Source organism: Triticum aestivum, chromosome 5D (assembly GCF_018294505.1).
Source record: "Triticum aestivum cultivar Chinese Spring chromosome 5D, IWGSC CS RefSeq v2.1, whole genome shotgun sequence".
In the NCBI taxonomy this organism is placed as follows: Eukaryota; Viridiplantae; Streptophyta; class Magnoliopsida; order Poales; family Poaceae; genus Triticum; species Triticum aestivum.
In genome coordinates, this window is record NC_057808.1 from 88,429,908 (window position 1) to 88,437,589 (window position 7,682).

Consider the following 7,682-nt stretch of genomic DNA (forward strand, 5'->3'; position numbering starts at 1 on the left):
CTCACTGTTTTTTCTCTTGCCATCATCTCCAATAGTGTCGAGTCCCCTTCCTGTCGCCAATTGCAACACATATCTCCTTTGACTGATTAGCCATTGTTTCCTACAGCCGGTTTAGTTTTGTCTCGAACATCCGTTTTCTTTGAGATTTGTTTTTGTCGTGTGCTAATTATTTAGACATCCTCGCTGCCACCACAACCTATCCAAGCAAGCAACAGATCGAGGAGGACGGAGGCACGGCGCGACGACGACCGTGGCATGGATCAAGAGCATACTCATGGGCTCATGGCCTGGGAGCGAATCGGGCATCCTGGATCATGACGGAAGCTGGAAGCCGCGGGGGCTGCCCGAAGAAGAGGGCGACGAATCGGGGGTGGAAGAGGGTGTGTCTGTGGTTATCGCCTTCCAAGACGACGCGACTTGATGATTTAGATTCGCCTTCCGAGACGATGCGACGCGGCAATTCAAATTTCTCTCCTTCCTCGCCTCAACGACATGCTCTGCTTCTCTAGCTTGTAGGTTGTGGCCTTTCTCTTCTCCTCTTGTTTCCTTGCATTCTGATCAAGCCATGGTGCATATTGCCTCTGGTTTGCTTATGTGAGTGTGCTTCTATACCGAAAATTTGATTTGCTTGTTTTTCACTTCTTTAGGGGTATGAGGAGAGAGCTCTATTGTTTGCAGCGGCTGCATCATTTCGACAAGTGATATGATTGATCTTTGCTATGTGGACCAATGGCATGATCTGTACCTAAGGTTGGAGATGCTGAATTCGGTAAGAAAAAGATGACAACCATTTGCTTGTTTTTCACTTCTTTAGGGATATGAGGAGAAAGCTCTATTGTTAGTCAGCTACTTCCATTTAGGATGATTAATTATTTGCATGAAGGTTCAGAGAATGGCCTTTATTGCCTTACAGTCCAACTGGTAAACAGAACAGTGCCTTACATAAGCACTAATGGCGATATTATATACTTATATGTATATGTTTTCTTTATGCAGAACACGTGAGAAATCACTGATGCGCATGGCTGGCAGCTTTCGCACGAAGAAGTAAAATTGGCAGGTGCTTTTCTCTACTTTCTAATATTATCCATATATCACAGGGCAATGATAGTTAGTTTTAGCAGGGGTTAGTGGTTCATCGTAATTTTTCTAGCTTCTTTTGTCCTTCAAATGATACAGAAGGCAGTCAAGTTCCATCCTCTAATTTCTTGTGATCTTTGTAGGACCAATTAGGATGCATACCTGAAGGAGTGAATCTACTGGTTCAGCTGAAAATTGATCTCTATTTGGTTTCTGATTTTGCGTTTGGTTTTGCCGTCCGCTCGTCCTTGGTATGCTCATCCATCTTGGCTGCTCTGCTTGCCTGCTTCTCCTCTCTAACTCAGGTAAATGGACCGTTCTTTAATTTGTTTGGGAACGACTCTTCTTTTACCTGTCTATTCCATAGCATGCCGGTGCACTGACCACTTCATGTCCATTTATTTATTAGGTTCTGCGATCTCTTGTGTTGCTGCATCGCGATCTTCTGCTTTGTTGCATCTCTGTTCTGTCATCGAGGTTTGCTTGCTTTCTGTCTAGCTAAAATGCATATTTCCTTTCCTGTACGTGTTGTCATGGTGTTTAAATTGCTGATCATTTTAATTTTCTGGATCCGGCACGCCATCGTGTATTGTTCGGCCTCGTCCCGCTTATATGTCATGCTTGTGTGTGAGCAGAATGTGTCCACTTATTTCAGTCGTTATACATGTTTTGGAGGTCGTGGTGGCGACGTAGTGCGGTGTGCTTTATGACGCTTTCGAATTTGTGTGAGGTTGCAGAGGACGTGTCTGTACTTCTGGGGTAGAATTCAAATTGTGAGGGATGGTTGTGCTCAGATTTGGTCGCTGCTGGTCGGTTCGTGACTTCAGCGCATGAAAACCTGCAACTGCTATCAAGCGAACCACAGGTAACTAAACTTATGATTTGGTGACATAGACATAGATCTAGCTGATCCCAATTGCTGGAGTATTTTAGTTCTATTGATTTGTAGCATCTATATTATTAGATATACACTTACGGATGTGCTTCTTTAGTGTGCCTTCTCTCATCTCACATTAAATTATTTTGTTGTTCTAAATAATTGCTGCAGGAGGGAGCAGCAGGCATAGAAGAAATCGCAAGCCAATTTTGCTCAATTGTAGCATCTTCCACTGACAATAAGTCTGCACAGCAGCCCGGTGAGGTTTGTTCTTGCATTTAAAAACATAAGTCTTCCAGTTGCTCTCTACTCGTTGGTAAAAATGCATAATGAATTTCCTTTGTAAATACCCAGCTGAAGAATATCTTAGTTAAATCAATCAATAGAGTTGTATTACTAGAGAGTAGAGACGTAAGAAAACGCCCTTAGGAGTGACACTCTACGTGGTTACCTTCTTAGTCCCAGCTATTGATATCATACTGAGATCACACTCTGCCAAGCGGAATGTTTGTTTCTATGTACTTTTGGATGCTAATTTACCGTTCTTGATTTTCGTGGGGATATTCCTTCATTATTTGGTTACCTGTCAATGTTCGGTCCTATTTCCCACCTTGTGCTTTGACTTCTTGCATTTTTCCATCTAAGTTATTAGGCTACTGCTGCCTGGTTTGCGCATGATGAACCACTAATTATGATGCACTGCTGGCTGGTCTGCCTTTTTTTATGCTTTTTTAGTGACAACCTTCAGACTTAATGTGTATTACTTCATTTCAGAGTTTTAAATTAAGACATCGCGGTCAATTTATATAGTAGTCTTCTGAAGTTTCACCTTCCCTTTGTCATATTGGCTTGATCAAATCAATGGGAAGCCAGCATTACTTTGATGTACTTGCCTACAGTCTTATTAAGTACTCCCTCTTCAAACTAATACAAGACCTTTTAGATCACTACTTACCTTTTAGATCACTAAAATAGTGATCTAAAAGGTCTTATACATCTTAGCGCACATTTAACTACTTTATTTGTTGTACTACTGTGGATGTACCGCAGAATAAAGCAGCCCTCCATTTTTCTTCTCTGCAGGCTGATGTTCTTGCTCAGTATAAGCCAACAATGAAGAAACTGACCAAGCTATCTTTCATGATCAGTTACACACCAAGCCTATATTTTTGCTGCTTCTACATGTTGCTATGATGGCCATTCAGCCCATTTTCTTGAACCTGCACTACAACGAGAGATCTGGGCAGCTTCTTTGTGGCTTCCAAACTTGAAATGTTTGTTTGGAAGTTAGTGTAGTTTTTTGTTGTGGATTCACAGCTTCTCACATGTACCGTCCTCTTAGATCTTCAGATTTCCAAAGAAACTAAATGAAGATATAGTGATATGGTCTCAATAGTACAACTTAAAGCCTTCCATGCCTTATATTTTCTCTGAAATTTGCTCTTGAAGAATCATGTATCTATGTTAGATCCGATGAGAAAATGCGGCTTTCAGGTAGAGAATGCGGGAGTGTTGGCAATATTTGGTTTTCAACTGGGTGTCTAAATATTCTTACAATACTTGGCTCCCTTCCGGCCTTTGCGCCATTGACGCAACGAGTCATCTAGTATTTAGAAAGGAAGCATCCAAGTACTTGTTAGCCTCTACAAACAGATATCACCGTGGCCGAAACCGAAACAAGACGGCTAAAAGCGCTTCATATGGTGTGCATGCCAAGCCATTCGACTTCCCATTTCACTCCGGGGCACCGAGTCCAGGATATGTATTCATCGATCCTGTACCTGAACACATGTAATGGACAGGGACTAGGGATGGCAACGGGCCCCATACCCGCCAAACCGCCAAACCCGTGGGGATTCCATCTATTAGGGTGTGGGGGATGGGCGAAAAACATCCCCATGAGAATATTTACCAAACTAATTTATTCCCCATAGGGTACAACGGGGATGGGGACGATATCCTATTCCCGGACCCAATACCCATCGGGACCCGGTTAGTAACTGTGACACTGCGGTCAACCATAAAATATTCACAAACAAACTTGTGAAAACAAAAAAGCTCTGAAAATAGCCTTAAACCTATCTCACATCCTCACCTTAGCTGCCACCATGACCAAGAAGTCAATACAAGCTAGATAGGCATTAGCAGGACAAGGACAACACCATGTATGTATGTTAATTATAGGGTGTCATATTATGTATATGAGTATTTGTTTATGGGGATGGGGACCCTAATGGGGCCCGTTCCCCAGTGTGACAAGGACTCAACACAGAATAGTATACATATTTTAACCAAGAAACGAGACAAGAAAAAAATGAATCTAAATCATCTGAACCTGACAAAAGGACGGTTTATATCCAAGTAGCTTGGTAGTCCAACTGGACAGCAACATGACTGATAGCAGCCATTGTTGCCCATAAGCAACCAAGTGATGTGGTGGTGAGTGCCTGCGAACGAAGCTCAAGCAGGGGACTCGCTCGTACAGGCATATTGATAGGAAATCATCCATTTACAGCAACGTCAACCAAGAGTCTTGGATCTCCAAAAGACGCCTCGCCTCCTAAAACAGCACGAAGACAAACAAGGAACTACGAGTGAGAATGTGAAGTGTTAATAGAGGCCACAAGAAGAATCAAAGAATTTTGAATAAAGAAAGCACAGCAGGAGACACTGTAATTACCCATGCTATGTTTCTACTTCTTCCTGACCTGCTTGCTCGGATTGCTTCGAGCATCAGTAGGCATGGATGGTTCAGAACTCAAAATGCCACGCTGAATGTAGCAGTTTTGCAATGCAACCAAAGCACCTGGGTATAAGTAAAGAAATGTCGAGTGCTATTTGCATCTGACGTCTCACCAGGCAATGTTAAGTTATCTTTCTGAATGTCAGTGCTAAGTTGTGGTGTCTTCTCCTTTCCAGCAATAGACTCATTAACTGAACCTAGTGTTTCACCAGACTGGGAGGAAACACGCGTAAAATAAGTAAGCATAGACAGAAAGTGTGTGCTTCAAAAGACAGATGATCTGGAAGTAACCAAGCGTAAAATAAGTAAGCATAGACTGAAAGTGTATGCTTCAAAACATAGATGATCTGGAAGTAACCAAGCCCTCGCCATCTGCATCAACAAGCTCATCGTCGAGTGGATCAGATACTGGGTTGACATTTGAGACAGCTTCATTGTCTTTAAAAAGAACCCACTGAAACTTTGGTTTAATTTCAGAGGCCACGCACAAAGCCAAAGCAAAAACAGTAAAGAATCCCAAAGCCAAAGCACACCTTGAACATTAACTTGCATGTTGTTGGCAGCAGAAAAATAGAACTACCAAAATTAATCCAATAACTAATTAGGTAAAATAGTGTAGGAGTCAAACATGTTCATAGCTAAACATAGTTTGCATTCACAGGGATAACCGATCTCTAACTTAGTATCATATGTGGGACCACTGGATCATGTCGTTCAAAAGGCGAAACAACAAATGAACTCAGAAAAATAAAAACCTCTAGAATAGGCATTATGTGCCTTGCAGAGTCTCCTTCCATCAATGATATTCCGGGAGCTTATATCAACCGAAGCACGGAAAAATATTCCAGTCAACCATAGTTCGATGTAATTGTAATAAGCTTCAGGAAGAACTAATATTCCAAAGCAAAACAAATACTCACATCACCACAAGCAAGCACAAACAGTCCATGTTAAGTTGAATTTGAACTTCGCAAGCAAAGTAATATAGGAAATAAAGAATTCAACAAGTAAATGAGGGTACTATTGATTCCTATTTTGCAAGGAGCCGAGGTATTTGCAGTTCACAATATATACAAATCAAACCGTGAGAAACAAAAGTGCCTTTCTAATTCTCAAGCAAGTAGACAAAATCTCTGAATATACTACAGTTTAGAGCGAACCTTTGTCATGTTGTTTTTACGTTTCTGAAAGACCCCATGGAGAAAATAAGCATCTCCAAGTTCTTGCTGATATGATTCAAACATTCAAAATTTTATCGTGCCTGACAAACCTACACAGTCGAAAGCTAAATTAACATCATACTGACTATCCAAGAGCGACAACAGCGGACACACTCCATCAGAAGGCACTATCATTAACCGGACAGTAAACACCTCAGGCACAAAATCTCAAATTCTCTCTCTAACCAACAATGTAAACCAGACTGACACCATCATAATAGCCCAGCGAGCCCAAATCCAACACTCTTCCTGACCAAAACCATATGAGCTATCTAACTACTAAGACACATGAATATAAGCAAGGATGAACAAAAACAAGCCAGCACTGACACCATCATAATAAGTTAGGGAGACCAAATCGAACAATAGAGGCCAATGAACAGGCCATTCTTCCCCATTCTCTTTCAGAAGCACCAATCCAACACAAAGAAACCAAACCCTTTGTTTTTCACAATAAGGGACAAATCGAACTAATGTTGTAGCTAAGCGGAAAAGAAATCTAGCCAACTGTTCTAACAGATGTTCAGTCGATGAATCACACATCACCGGGCTATTTCTCTCACATGGAATAATTTTTTCTGTTCTTTCAAGATAAAATCACATGACAGAAGACTAAGTCCCAGAAAGGGAGAACTCACTCCGATTCAGTACTTACTCTGAATCTGAATTTAGTTTGTGCATATTCCTAGAATCAATCCATAAGTGAAGGCTTACGATGGTGAGGACGCTTTATACTTATCAGGCTACACACATGGCTAGAGCAAAATAAATATGAAACAGGAGAGAGAATAGTTGGAGATATACTGTACCACATGAAGTGGAGGCAGCAAGAGAGGCCCCGAACTAAAAGAAAGTTAACAAAAAAATAAGAACAAAATATCTGAATGGTGCATACAAAGGACCACCGAATAGTAAACTAACAAGCACCATGACCAAACTAATAAGCAGTAACCTAGAACAAACTAACAAGCAGTGACCCCTCCCTGCAAATAAAACCACATCTGAATCAACCATCTAACAAGAAAATGACCACAAATGAATCATGGACAACCAACAGAAATCAAAACTTAAATATGATTGTAACAGTTGGCTTCCTCGCCGCCATATGCCCCTGCAACCACGGCCGGCTTTCATATATCTCAGCGACGCCAAGACTGCGACCCAATCGGCCGAGGCTGGGGATAGATATATAGACTGAGAGAGGGTGTTCTGCTCACCGAAATAAACTTGCCTCCCTTTCTTCTTCCTCTGCGGCTCTGTGCATGTGTTCTTGTTCCACAAGTGCGCCTCGAACCGCCCCGTGCACTCTGAGAGAGAAGGAAGAAGAGGAGAGGGTGAGAGATGGAGCAGATCAGAGAGGAGGCGGAGGGGAATGAACTCACCAGAAACAGAGGATGCCCAGCCCGATGTGCCCCTTAAGGCTGAACCCCATGGCCAACGGGAAGTGGAGCCGCGCGTGGGGACGAGGAAGAAGACGGAGACGAGCCGCCGGAGTCCACCTGCCAGACGCCGATGGCGGCGTTGACGACGAGGACGAGGAAGATGACGAGCGGCTCGACGAAGGCCGGGGGCCATGGCGATGGAGATGGCGCGCTCCGCCTGGATCTCCTCCTCCGCTCCGGCCATGGACGCGCCCTCTGCGGGGTCGGAGCAGGAGGTTGGAAGGGGAGGGGAGCGGCGGCGGCCGTGTGACGGGAGGGGAGGAGAGGGGGGACGGGAGCGAAGAGGCCCGCAGGGATTGGGCAGCGTCTGGGATATTTTC

The 7,682-nt window shown here is 43.2% G+C and overlaps 2 long non-coding RNA genes across 5 annotated transcripts; one reads left to right on the forward strand and one right to left on the reverse strand.

Moving 5' to 3' along the window:
* The first annotated feature begins 261 nt into the window (after positions 1-261).
* LOC123119615 (uncharacterized) lies at positions 262-3,230 on the forward strand. Of its 2 annotated transcripts, none has more exons than XR_006458775.1 (8): positions 262-516; positions 648-769; positions 997-1,060; positions 1,224-1,385; positions 1,490-1,557; positions 1,818-1,945; positions 2,129-2,221; positions 3,041-3,230. It is a non-coding gene; the product is annotated as an uncharacterized lncRNA (long non-coding RNA). The 2 variants fall into 2 exon arrangements; XR_006458776.1 differs by having other exon boundaries at positions 262-512.
* An 897-nt stretch (positions 3,231-4,127) lies between these two features.
* On the reverse strand, positions 4,128-7,682 carry LOC123119616 (uncharacterized). Of its 3 annotated transcripts, none has more exons than XR_006458777.1 (4): positions 7,303-7,682; positions 7,138-7,227; positions 4,638-7,031; positions 4,128-4,517 (listed from the first exon to the last, which is right to left on the reverse strand). It is a non-coding gene; the product is annotated as an uncharacterized lncRNA (long non-coding RNA). The 3 variants fall into 3 exon arrangements; XR_006458779.1 differs by having other exon boundaries at positions 4,638-5,970; positions 7,303-7,680; XR_006458778.1 differs by having other exon boundaries at positions 4,638-4,913; positions 7,303-7,671.